The sequence below is a fragment of the Symphalangus syndactylus genome, chromosome 3 (assembly GCF_028878055.3).
Source record: "Symphalangus syndactylus isolate Jambi chromosome 3, NHGRI_mSymSyn1-v2.1_pri, whole genome shotgun sequence".
Taxonomy (NCBI): domain Eukaryota; kingdom Metazoa; phylum Chordata; class Mammalia; order Primates; family Hylobatidae; genus Symphalangus; species Symphalangus syndactylus.
This window is the reverse complement of record NC_072425.2, coordinates 127,466,652-127,481,286: the sequence shown is the minus strand read 5'-3', so window position 1 is coordinate 127,481,286 and position 14,635 is coordinate 127,466,652. Positions and strand designations below refer to the sequence as shown.

At 40.3% G+C, this 14,635-nt stretch overlaps 1 long non-coding RNA gene across 1 annotated transcript in view; it reads right to left on the bottom strand.

Annotated features, from left to right (window-relative positions):
• Positions 1-14,296, bottom strand: part of LOC129479625 (uncharacterized) — a 36,851-nt gene extending 22,555 nt beyond the window's left edge. The window contains exon 1 of the long non-coding RNA XR_008656740.1: positions 14,203-14,296. This is a non-coding gene — a long non-coding RNA (uncharacterized lncRNA). The remainder of the gene's footprint in view (positions 1-14,202) is intronic.
• Between the last annotated feature and the right edge of the window lie 339 nt (positions 14,297-14,635).

The window sequence follows — 14,635 nt, the reverse complement described above, 5'->3', positions numbered from 1 at the left end:
AAGTGTGTATGGGGTGGAGGGGAACAAATGGTTTTTTTAATGACCTAATATTTCTTATATACAAAAATTAACTTCAAATTCAACCACATTGGTAGGTTCAAAGTAAAACGGTGAAAAAGATGTATCATGCAAATATTCATCAAAAGAAAGCTGGAGTGGCTATATTAAAACTGGAAAGATAGACCTATAAAACAAAATTACCAGAGACAGAAAGGAACATTTTATGACAATCCACCAAGAAGACATAACAACCCTAAATGTGTATGCACAAACAGCAGAGCTTCAAAACAGAGCAAAAACTGACGTAACTGAAAGGAGAAATAGACAAATCCACAATTACAGTTGGAGACTTCCACACTCCTCTCTCAACAATTAAATAAAACAACTAGACAGAAAACCAGCAAGGATATAGAAGAATTTTCATCAACACCATCAATCATATCTAATCAGCCTTTATAGAATAATCCATGCAACAGCAGAGTAGACATTATTTTCAATTGCTCAAGGAACATATACCAAGAGGCCATACTCTGGGCCATAAAACAAACATCAACATTTTAAAATAATTGAAATCATACAGAGTATGTTTTGAGACCACAGTGGATTTAAACTACAAATAAATAACAGAAAGATAACAGGAGAATCTCCAAACACTTGGAAACCAACACACTTCTAAATAATCCGTGAGTCAAAGAGGAAGTTTCAAAAGAAAATTTTTTAATCACAAAACTAAGTGGAAATACAACGTTTCAAAATACAGCAAGTCCTTGAATAACATCATTTCATCCAATGTTGTTTCATTGTAACACTGAAGAAAAATAAATAAATTGATTCCCAGCCGGGGCCACTGCCTGTGTGGAGTTTGCACATTGTCCTTACGTGTTCCTGGGTTTTTTCTGGTACTCTGATTTCCTCCCACATCCCAAAGATGTGCCTGTTAGGTCCACTGGCATGTCTACATTGTGCCAGGATGAGTGTGGGTGTGTGAGTGTGCACTGCATTGGGATGGCATCCTGTCAGGGATGGTTCCCGCCTTGCACGCTGAATTGCCAGGACAGGCACCTGCCACCCGAGACCTTGAATTGGAACAACTGAGCAAGTATCTTACTTGTGCTTTAAATATATAGAGTTAGTATTTATTCCAACATTCAATATTAGAATAATCTGGGTCTTTATTTAGAAGTTTGACAGGGTTTGTGACCAGAGACACCAAAGAATCTTAACTCTTGTTTATATCAATTAACCTTAGGTAAAATTGGTTTCATTTTGTTGTCCTTTTGCATAAAATCACAGTTTCCAAGAACATATTGATGACATTAAATGAGGATTTACTACATGTGGGATACTGGTAAAGCAGTGCCTAGAGGAAAATTTATAACACTAAATGCTTATATTAAAACAGAGGAAAGATCTCCAATCAATAAGCTAAGACCCCACCTTAAAAAACTAGATAAAGGAGGGTGGAGCCAAGATGGCTGAATAGGAACAGCTCCAGTCTACAGCACCCAGCATGAGCAACGCAGAAGACGAGTGATTTCTGCATTTCCATCTGAGGTACTGGGTTCATCTCACTAGGGAGTGCCAGACAGTGGGTGCAGGACAGTGGGTGCAGCACACCATGCGCGAGCCAAAGCAGGGCGAGGCATTGCCTCACTTGGGAAGCACAAGGAGTCAGGGAGTTCCCTCCAAAGGAACACAGTTACACACCAGCAATGGAACAAAGCTGGACAGAGAATGACTTTGACGAGTTGAGAGAAGAAGGCTTCAGACGATCAAACTACTCCTAGCTACAGGAGGAAATTCAAACCAATGGCAAAGAAGTGAAAAACTTTGAAAAAAAAATTAGATGAATGTATAACTAGAATAACCAATGCAGACAAATGCTGAAAGGAGCTGCTGGAGCTGAAAGCCAAGGCTCGAGAACTACGTGAAGAATGCAGAAGCCTCAGGAGCCAATGCAATCAACGGGAAGATAGGGTATCAGTGATGGAAGATGAAACGAATGAAAGGAAGTGAGAAGGGAAGTTTAGAGAAAACAGAATAAAAAGAAACAAACAAAGTCTCCAGGAAATATGGGACTATGTGAAAAGACCAAATCTACGTCTGATTGGTGTACCTGAAAGTGACGGGGAGAAGGGAACCAAGTTAGAAAACACTCTGCAGGATATTATCCAGGAGAACTTCCCCAATCTAGCAAGGCAGGCCAACATTCAGATTCAAGAAATACAGAGAATGCCACAAAGATACTCCTCAAGAAGAGCAACTCCAAGACACATAATTGTCAGATTCACCAAACTTGAAATGAAGGAAAAAATGTTAAGGGCAGCCAGAGAGAAAGGTCGGGTTACCCACAAAGGGAAACCCATCAGACTAACAGCGGATCTCTCGGCAGAAAATCTACAAGCCAGAAGAGAGTGGGGGCCAATATTCAACATTCTAAAAGAAAAGAATTTTCAACCCAGAATTTCATATCCAGCCAAACTAAGCTTCATAAGTGAAGGAGAAATAAAATACTTTACAGACAAGCAAATGCTGAGAGATTTTGTCACCACCAGGCCTGCCCTAAAAGAGCTCCTGAAAGAAGCACTAAACATGGAAAGGAACAACCAATATCTGCCACCGCAAAAACATGCCAAATTGTAAAGACCATCAAGGCTAGGAAGAATCTGCATCAACTAACGAGCAAAATAATCAGCTAACATCGTAATGACAGGATCAAATTCACACATAACAATGTAAGTGGACTAAATGCTCCAATTAAAAGACACAGACTGGCAAATTGGATAAAGAGTCAAGACCCATCAGTGTGCTGTATTCAGGAAACCCATTTCACGTGCAGAGACACACATATGCTCAAAATAAAGGGATGCAGGAAGATCTATCAAGCAAATGGAAAACAATAAAAGGCAGGGGTTGCAATCCTAGTCTCTGATAAAACAGACTTTAAACCAACAAAGATCAAAAGAGACAAAGAAGGCCATTACATAATGGTAAAGGGATCAATTCAACAAGAAGAGCTAACTATCCTAAATACATATGCACCCAATACAGGAGCACCCAGATTCATAGAGCAAGTCCTGAGTAACCTAAAAAGAGACTTAGACTCCCACACAATAATAATGGGAGACTTTAACACCCCACTGTCAACATTAGACAGATCAACGAGACAGAAAGTTAACAAGGATACCCAGGAATTGAACTCAGCTCTGCAACAAGCAGACCTAACAGACATCTACAGAACTTTCCACTGCAAATCAACAGAATATACATTTTTTTCAGCACACCACACCTATTCCAAAATTGACCACATAGTTGGAAGTAAAGCACTCCCCAGTAAATGTAAAAGAACAGAAATTATAACAACTGTCTCTCAGACCACAGTGCAATCAAACTAGAACTCAGGATTAAGAAACTCCCTCAAAACTGCTCAACTACATGGAAACTGAACAACCTGCTCCTGAATGACGACTGGGTACATAAGGAAATGAAGGCAGAAATAAAGATGTTCTTTGAAACCAATGAGAACAAAGGCACAACATACCAGAATCTCTGGGACACATTCGAAGCAGCATGTAGAGGGAAATTTATAGCACTAAATGCCCACAAGAGAAACCAGGAAAGATCCAAAATTGACACCCTAATATCACAATTAAAAGAACTAGAAAAGCAAGAGCAAACACATTCAAAAGCTAGCAGAAGGCAAGAAATAACTAAAATCAGAGCAGAACTGAAGGAAATAGAGACATAAAAAACCCTTCAAAAAATTAATGAATCCAGGAGCTGGTTTTTTGAAAACATCAACAAAATTAATAGACAGCTAGCAAGACTAATAAGAAAAGAGAGAAGAATCAAATAGGTGCAATAAAAAATGATAAAGGGAATATCACCACTGATCCCACAGAAATACAAACTACCATCAGAGAATACTACAAACACCTCTACGCAAATAAACTAGAAAATCTAGAAGAAATGGATAAATTCCTCGACACATACACCCTCCCAAAACTAAACCAGGAAGAAGTTGAATCTCTGAATAGACCAATAACAGGCTCTGAAATTGTGGCAATAATCAATAGCTTACCAACCAAAAAGAGTCCAGGACCAGATGGATTCACAGCCGAATTCTACCAGAGGTAAAAGGAGGAGCTGGTACCATTCCTTCTGAAACTATTCCAATCAATAGAAAAAGAAGAAATCCTCCCTAACTCATTTTATGAGGCCAGCATCATTCTGATACCAAAGCCTGGCAGAGATACAACAAAAAAAGAGAATTTTAGACCAATATCCTTGGTGAACATTGATGCAAAAATCCTCAATAAAATACTGGCAAACCGAATCCAGCAGCACATCAAAAAGCTTATCCACCAAGATCAAGTGGGCTTCATCCCTGGGATGCAAGGCTGGTTCAACATATGCAAATCAATAAATGTAATCCAGCATATTAACAGAACCAAAGACAAAAACCACATGATGATCTCAATAGATGCAGAAAAGGCCTTTGACAAAATTCAACAACCCTTCACGCTAAAAACTCACAATAAATTAGGTATTGATGGGACGTATCTCCAAATAATAAGAGCTATCTATGACAAACCCACAGCCAATATCATACTGAATGGGCAAAAACTGGAAGCATTCCCTTTGAAAACTGGCACAAGAAAGGGATGCCCTCTCTCACCACTCCTATTCAACATAGTGTTGGAAGTTCTGGCCAGGGCAATTAGGCAAGAGAAGGAAATAAAGGTTATTCAAATTAGGAAAAGAAGAAGTCAAATTGTCCCTGTTTGCAGATGACATGATTGTATATCAAGAAAGCCCCATTGTCTCAGCCCAAAATCTCCTTAAGCTGATAAGCAACTTCAGCAAAGTCTCAGGATACAAAATCAATGTGCAAAAAATCACAAGCATTCTTATACACCAATAACAGACAAACAGCCAAATCATGAGTGAACTCCCATTCACAATTGCTTCAAAGAGAATAAAATACCTAGGAATCCAACTTACAAGGGATGTGAAGGACCTCTTCAAGGAGAACTACAAACCACTGCTCCATGAAATAAAAGAGGATACAAACAAATGGAAGAACATTCCATGCTCATGGGTTGGAAGAATAAATATTGTGAAAATGGCCATACTGCCCAAGGTAATTTATAGATTCAATGCCATCCCAATCAAGCTACCAATGACTTTCTTCACAGAATTGGAAAAAACTAAAGTTCATATGGAACCAAAAAAGAGCCCACAATGCCAAGTCAATCCTAAGCCAAAAGAACAAAGCCAGAGGCATCACACTACCTGACTTCAAACTATACTACAAGGCTACAGTAACCAAAACAGCATGGTACTGGTACCAAAACAGAGATATAGATCAATGGAACAGAACAGAGGCCTCAGAAATAACGCCACATATCTACAACTATCTGATCTTTGACAAACCTGACAAAAACAAGCAATGGGGAAAGGATTCCCTATTTAATAAATGGTGCTGGGAAAACTGGCTAGCCATATGTAGAAAGCTGAAACTGGATCCCTTCCTTACACCTTATACAAAAATTAATTCAAGATGGATTAAAGACTTATATGTTAGACCTAAAACCATAAAAACCCTAGAAGAAAACCTAGGCAATACCATTCAGGACATAGGCGTGGGCAAGGACTTCATGTCTAAAACACCAAAAGCAATGGTAACAAAAGCCAAAATTGACAAATGAGATCTAATTAAACTGAAGAGCTTCTGCACAGCAAAAGAAACTACCATCAGAGTGAACAGGCAACCTACAGAATGAGAGAAAATTTTTGCAACCTACTCATCTGACAAAGGGCTAATATCCAGAATCTACAATGAACTCAAACAAATTTACAAGAAAAAAACAACCCCATCAAAAAGTGGGCAAAGGATATGAACAGACACTTCTCAAAAGAAGACACTTATGCAGCCAAAAAACACATGAAAAAATGCTCATCATCACTGGCCATCAGAGAAATGCAAATCAAAACCACAATGAGATACCATCTCACACCAGTTAGAATGGCCATCATTAAAAAGTCAGGAAACAACAGGTGCTGGAGAGGATGTGGAGAAATAGGAACACTTTTACACTGTTGGTGGGACTGTAAACTAGTTCAACCACTGTGGAAGTCAGTGTGGCGATTCCTCAGGGATCTAGAACTAGAAATACCATTTGACCCAGCCATCCCATTACTGGGTATATACCCAAAGGACTATAAATCATGCTGCTATAAAGACACATGCACACGTATGTTTATTGCAGCACTGTTCACAATAGCAAAGACTTGGAACCAACCCACATGTCCAACAACGATAGACTGGATTAAGAAAATGTGGCACATATACACCATGGAATACTATGCAGCCATAAAAAATGATGAGTTCATGTCCTTTGTAGGGACATGGATGAAACTGGAAACCATCATTCTCAGTAAACTATCACAAGGACAAAAAACCAAACACTGCATGTTCTCACTCATAGGTGGGAATTGAACAATGAGAACACATGGACACAGGAAGGGGAACATCACACTCCGGGGACTGATGTGGGGTGAGGGAAGGAGGGAGGGATAGCATTAGGAGGTATACCTAATGCTAAATGACGAGTTAATGGGTGCAGTACACCAACATGGCACATGTATACATATATAACAAACCTGCACGTTGTGCACATGTACCCTAAAAGTATAATAATATATATAAATAAAAATAAACTTAATTATATGAAAAGACCTCAATGACAATAATATAAGTGAAATTAAAACTACAATAAAAAAACTAGATAAAGGAGCAAAATTAATCCAAAACAAGCAGAAGGGAGAAAATAATAAAGATCAAAGCAGAAATCAATAAAATTGAATATAGAAAAATAGAGAAAATTAAAAAGATGACTCATTTTTAAAAATCAATAAAATTGCTAAATTTCTAGGAAGACTAATGAAAGAGAAAACAAATCACCAATATCAGGAATAAAACACGAGATATCATTACAGATTCTGCAGCCATTAAAAGAATAATAAGAGAATACTACAAATAATTTTCACACTTACAAACTTAACAAAACACAACTTACCAATACACCACCAAGATGAAACATAATCTGAATAGTCACATAATCACTAAATAAATTCACCATGTAAAGCTCCCAAAGAAAAAAATCTCCCAGTCCCAGATGGTTTCACTGGAGAATTCTAACCTTTAAAGAAAAATTGTAACCAATTTTATACAGTCTCTTTCAGAAAATAGAAAAGTAGGAAACACTTCCAACTCATTTTATGAGGTCAGTATTATCCTGGTACAAATTCCAAAAAAGACAGTATGAAAATAAATAAAAAGAGGAAAGGAAGAAAAGAAGAAAAGGAAGAAAAGAAGGAATTACAGACCAGTGTCTCTCATGAATTTAGATGCCAATTTTTAATTAGCAAACAATCTAGCAATGAATAAAAGGAATTATTTACAATGACCAAGTAGGATTTTTTTTTCAGATATGCAAGTGGTTCCATATTTGAAAATCAGTATATCAACCACATATCCACAGGCTAAAGATGGAAAATCATAGTATCATATAAATTGACACAGAAAGACATTTGAAAATCCAATACCCATTAATGATTAAAAAAATAACAACTCAGCAAGTTAGAAGGAAAATACCTGTTTCCTGTTTGTGTTTTGGTTTCATTTGTTTGTTTATTTGTTTTTCTGATATAGAGTTTCGTTCTTGTCACCCAGGCTGGAGTCCAATGGCGTGATCTCGGCTTACTGCAACCTCCGACTCCTGGGTTCAAGCGATTCTCCTGCCTCAGCCTCCCGAGTACCTGGGATTACAGGCACCTGCCACCCACGCCCAGCTAATTTTTTGTATTTTTAGTAGAGACGGGGTTTCACCATGTTGGCCAGGCTGGTCTTGAACCCCTCACCTCAGGTAATCCACCCATCTCAGCCTCCCAAAGTGCTGAGATTACAGGCATGAGCCACCACACCCAGCCTGTTTGATTTTTTAAAAATCTACAAAAAGTCTACAGCTAATCTCATACTGAAATGGTGAAAGACTAAATGCTTTCTCCTAAGATTAGGAACAAACCAAGGATGTCTGCTGTCATCACTCTTGCCGAACATACTACTGGAAGGTATAGCCACTGAACTAAGGCAGGAAAACAAAGGCATCCATATTGGAAAAGAAGAAATAAAGTTATCTGCAAGTGTCATGACTGACATGACTGTCACAGAAAATCCCAAGGAATTTCTTAAAAAATACCTCCTGGGACCAATAATTTAATTCAGCAGGGTCACAGAATACAAGGTCAACACGCAAAAATCATTTTATACTTACATATGCTAATAACATGCTGAAAGTAAAATTAAAGACAATACCACTTATAATTACTCTAAAGAAAATGAAATACTTAGGCATAAATCTAAGAAAATATATATAGGATATGAATGCTGAAAATTACAAAATATTGATGAAATGCTGGTGAAAATAATCAGAGGACCTAAATAAATGGGGAGATATGCAATATTCATGGATTGGAAGACTCAACGCAGTAAAGACGTCAACTCTTCCCAAATTGATATATAGGTTTAATTCAATTCCAACCAAAACTCCCAGAAAGGATTTTTTTTGTAGCTGTAGATAAGTTTCTTCTAAAATTTATTGGAAAGGCACAGGCCTTAGAATAGCTAACATCACCTTGGCAAAGAAGAATAAGGTGAAAAGACCACATTTCTCAAAATTAAGGCTTACTATATAATTAGAGCAATGAGGAGAGTATAGTATTGATGGAGAGAGAGACAAACATGTCAGTGGAACATATTTGAAACACATCCATAGACTTTGATACGGCAGAGATGTTGGAATTATTACACCAGGAATTTAAACAGCTATGATTAATATACTAATGGTACTAATCAAAAAATTAGACAACATGCAAGAACAGATGAATACCATAAGCAGAGGTATGGAAACTCTAAGAATAAAAAAATTCTAGAAATCAATGTAACAAAAATGAAGAATGCCTTTGATGGGCTCATCAATAGATTTGATATGACTGAGGAAAGAACCAGTGAGCTTGAAGAAATGTCAGTACAAACTTACAAAACCGAAAGGCAAAGAGAAAAAGCAGTGAAAAATATAAAATAGAATATCCAAAAACTGTGGGAAAATTACAAAAGGTATATATATAAGGCAAATGCCAGAAGGAGAAGAAAAACAGAAAAAAAGCATTTGAAACAAAAATTACTGAAAACTTCTCATGATTAATGACACACACCAAACCACAGGGCAAGGAAGCTCAGGATAAACACCAAAAAATCTACACCTAGGCATATTATATTTAAACCACAGAAAATCAAAGTCAAAAGGAAAATATTGCAAGAAGAAAAAAAAATACCTAGAAAAGCAAAGGTAAGAATCACAACAGACTTCTCATCAGAAATCATGCAAGCAAAAGAGAGTGAAATATTTCAAGTGTCGAAAGAAAGTAATCACCATCAGCCAGGTGCAGTGGCTCATGCCTGTAATCCCAGTACTTTGGGAGGCTGAGGCAGGTGGGTTGCCTGAGGCTAGGAGTTCGAGACTTCCTGGGCAACAAACATGGCGAAACCTCATCTCTACAAAAAATGCAAAAATTAGCCAGGCATGGTGGCAAGCGCCTATAGTCCCAGCTACTCAGGAGGCTGAACTAAGAGCTTGAATAGATCAGGGTTCCTAGAGGTGAGGCCTGACCAGTCTGACTTGAGGCGGTTGTGTCTTTCCAAGCCTAAAAATTGTGTGAGGATTCCCCTCCCTCCTGTGGCCCTTCTGCTTCCACCCACAGCGCTCCCCACTCTTAGTCCCAGTCCTGAAGGCTAACCATCTCTTTTGTCTCAGTGCCCCACTTCCACTTTTGGGCACAGACCTGGCAGGCTGAGTGCTCCGCTGGTACTTGCCCAGACTATTGGTCCAACCCTCTGCATTCACTTAGAAACTGTTCTTCCCCATAATCGCTCACCTCAGCAGCCCACTGATGACCCCCCAGCTCTCCTCACTGGTCACCAGATGGTTCCAGATGGTGCCACTGGTCACCAGGCTGACATCTGAGGGCAAAGTATGTGTGTGGTGACACCATGAGTGGACCCACCTCTCAGGAACATGGTTGCTCGGAAGAGATAAGAGCACTTTCTCAGCAGAAAGCACAGCTCTCAGCCCATCCCAAACCTAGTCATTGGAAATGAGCATAGGTACATTCTGCCTCAATGTCCTCATCTGTAACATATCTCTACTCAAAGAACATAAAACAATGATTTAGTCATTTGATAAGTATGTATTAATAACTCGCTATGTGCCAGGTGCTGTGCTCACCGGGTACAGCAGTGAACAAGCAGTGCACAAGGAAACCTCCCCACCTTCACGGAGTTTGCACTCTAGTGGGGAAAGCAGACAATGAATGTGACAAATGAGAAAATATTTTGTATATCAAATTATAGTAAGCGCTAAGTAGAGAAATAAAACCAGGAAGGGAGATGGAAGTGGCAGGAGCAGATGGACCCAGTAAAACATGGGGTCAGGTATCCAGGGAAGCCTCGCTGAGACAGGCGGCTGGCTCTGTGGATATCTAGCGCAAGAGCATTCAAAGGCAACGTGATGAATGGGAAAACTGTCCAAAAGTCTAAAGCCCTCTATGCGTGTGCGTGGGTGAGGGAAAATTAATCGGACATCTTAGGTATTTTGTGGAGCTCTTTCCCTTCCATTGCCTCCAGGTTTTGTCAAAAGATTAAGTCTATTATCTAGAATCTGAGCCATTTGACATGACCTCAGAAATCAACAGACCAACCTCAGATGACCACAGGAGAGGCCTCATCTAGCAAAGGTTCTACAGTTAGAAAGTGGCAGGATGTTTCTCGTGCCTTCCCCATGGTCCACATTTATTCCTGACATTTGCCTACCTGAGAAGCTGGTGATTTGACATTTACTCAGAACCCACCCTGGGGATAAGCCACGTCCAGGTTATGACTCAGAGACTGGCTTCCCTGCAACCCGTCTCCAATGCCAAGTGCTGTCTTAGGTGAGGATCTGTGTCTGTGCTGCTTTGGTTTCTAATCCTCTCAGTTGCAAGCACAGCACAGTGTTCCTTCTGCTCTCTGTAACTCCTGGCACCCAGGGACACCCACAGAGGCCATACATATACTCAGAGCTGTGGCAGTGAACAAAAGTGCTTGACGCCTTAAGATTGGGGCACCCCAAAACAGTGCCCAGTCTCAGTCAGGGCAGTGATGTTTGACTCAGCCTGAATCTGAGGAAGTCTCTGACATACGTCTTTACCTTCCCTCCATGTGGTACCAAGTGCAGGCTCCACAATGTCCAAGGGGCTGGTTTTAGTCAAAATAGCTCTCGTTACCATGTGGCACCAATGTAAATAACTGGTTGGTTTGGTGTCATGCAGACAAAACAACTGCCGGATGGATTGCGGTTTCACTCTTTACCCAGCTCAAGTTGGCACGCGTCTGGGTGGGGCCTGCCAAGTGTGTGGCAGGTTGGGGCCCTGCACACGCTACCATCTGCAGTGCTGGAGCTTTAGAGGCCTGGGGTACTTGGTTGGGAGGGTGGGGGCAACTTGAAGGGGGCTAAATGTGGGGAACTGATAACCAGGCTCGGCTCGTGGCTGAGCATCAGTTCCCTAACCTGGAAATGTCTTCGGTTTTCCCCAGGTTTACCCTCTTATCCAGAGTGAGACCTGCTAGGGCTTTGACGTTCACCCCAGCCCAGCCCATGCCTGTGTGTGACTGACCAGGCTACAAAGGCTCTCTCGGAATCTGAGGTTAAGAAAGATGAAGGGCCAGTGCCGCCTGTCTGTCTGCAGTGGGCATATTGCATAATCACAGCTTTCTCTGATCTTTATTGTGAGAGCTCTTCGTTTCTTCGCTTCTTCCTCTCAGCTTTGTAATGTGACACCCAGCCACTGGCCTCTTATCTTTGCTGCCTCCCCACCTCCCAACTCCTCTCTCAGATATACACAGAGAACAGAGACCACTCCTGCTTTGAGGCCTCAAGGATCAAGTTCGTTCCCTTAACACCCTTTGCTTGCTGGACTCACTGCTGATACCACAGCCAGGCAAGGACCTTACACTTACCACCCCACCTCCCACGCCACTTCATCCGGCCCTCATCTCCTCCCTCTCCAGATTATACCACATCTCACTCAGGCTCTGGGGACCCATCTCAGGTTGGAGACAGGGTCTGGATTTGAATATTTGTTATGGAGTTTTTTGGCTTCTCCATAAACTAAGGAGACATGAAAAAACAAGATTGCTGCCTTTCTCAGACCACTTTCACGTTTTGAACACTCTTCTGGAGGGCAATAACAAGGAGCCCTGGGCTATCAGGCTGAACCCCCATGTCTGGCTGGAGGAGGTGCAGCCTGTATGGTCCAGCTTAACAGTTCTAGGCCTAAACTCAGCTGGGTACCATGGGAGCGGATGTTTTCCACCTATCAAAAACTTTAGATCATTCCCACCACAAATGGGCAATCTGCATCATAAAGAGACTCCCTGCCTGCCCCCTTTGCTCCTAAGAGGGACTGTACTTTAAAGCAAGGAAAAAGAAAAAGATTGCCCTCTTGTAGCTCTTCTCAAAGATGTGGACTGCAGTGAGCAGGGACCATCCTTCCAAGGTCTCAGACTGCTCGGGTTTCTCAGAGGTAGGAGCAGGATACCTGTAACATTTTCGACATTTTAAAAAAGCCAATTATAAAACTGCACAGGTTAATGGCAGTTACTTTTGGTTGTATGTAATTCATGAACCCATGTTAACTTGTGGGAAAGTAAGGTCTGACTCCTGACAAAATAAACTACCTACAATCACATGAGTTTTTTGGTGAAAGGTATGTTAAAAACTGGGGATGTAGAGGGGGAACAAAAATCACAAAAGCAGCCATGAGAGGTCACAAGGCTAGACACCCGTGGCAGTGTGCTCAGGGGCTCATTCTGTGTCCCCATCCATTGTGAACCTCTCAGATTCTCATGTGAGCCTCCCACTGCATAGCTCAGCACCCAGCACACAGCACCATGGGACTAGTACAGCTCAAGGGTGTTTTTTCTGGAAATACAAACAAGTGACAAAAAATGGATTCAAGTTTTACAGTCTTTCCTTCCCACCTGTCCCCCAAGAAAAATGCTTTTGAACATGAAATATTCAGGAGTAAGAAACAGGGAAGCAGGAATTAAATAACACAAACAAGACAATAGACCACTGTAGGGTGGATGATACTAAGAGTGGTGGTGATTATATTACAATATAATGGTGGTTATAATATAATGGTAGTTATAATGTAATGGTGGTTATAATATAATGGGGGTTATAGTATTATAATACTCATGATCACTTGTTGAACGCCTTTTGGCTTTCAGTTTATTCAAAGCCGATTGTGATATGGGCTGAGTAAGCTCAGCGACAACCCCCCGTCTTACAGATGGATAAATTGGTCACTCAGGTAGTAAATGGCTGAGCCAGGCCTTGAGTTTAGGTCTCCTGATTACTCACTAACCTTGTGCCTTCTCCAAGTACCAAGCTGCAGGGCTGCTGTAACCTTAAAAGGTGAAGGTTCTACCAGCCCCTTCCACTCCCAATTATTCCAAGTTCTTTCTGGTATCTCAGACCTCCTGTCTCTCACAGCTAAAAAGAGTCTCTCATATGAAAATTAGATCAGCCAGCACTAACCATAAAAGACAAAAATTGATAAATTGATATAAACAAAATTAAACATGTCTCCTTATCCAATTATACCGTTAAGAAGATGAAATAGGGCACAGGCCACACACTGCTACATACACACACAGCACATATCGAGCAAATCCAGAATACATAAAGAAATCTTACAAATCAAGAAAAGACAAAAAAATCCAAGTTATAAATTGGGGAAAGATCTGAAAAGACGCTTCACCAAAGGAGATTTACAAATGACCCATAAAACACTTGAGAAATGCTTAACATCATTAGTTATAAGAAAATGCAAATGAAAACCACAATAAGATAGCACTCCATACCCACTAGAGTGGATAAAACTTGGAAGACATCATCCAAAGATGTAGGGCAACTGGAACATACATTATTGGGGACAGGTGTGGGGTGGGGCAGAAGAGTGTAAAATGGCACAGACACTTTGAAAAACTGTTTGAAAATTTCTTGTAAGGTTCATGCATCTACTCTAGATACTTACCTAACAGGAGTGAAAACCGTATGTCCACACAAAGACTTGCACACAGAGATTCATTATAGCTTCTGTTCACAATGGCCAAAAACTTTAAACAATCCAAACATCTGTTAACAGGAAAACAGATAAATAAATTGTATGTTCATGAAATGAAATACTATTTGGTACTGAAAAGGAGTAAACTACTGATACATACAAGAACATGATAGAATCTAAAACATTGTGTTGATCAAAAGAAGACAGACACAAAAGAGTGAATGCTGTACGATTCCATTTCCATGGAGCCCAAGGACAGAAATTACTAGTCTATCATAATAGAAGGCAGAAAGTGGTTAGGAAGGTGGTGGACTACATTGGGAAGGGGCACCAGAGAGCCTTGGGGGTAATGGAAATGTTCTGTATCTTACTTTAGGCAATGTTTAAGCAGGTGTCTACAACT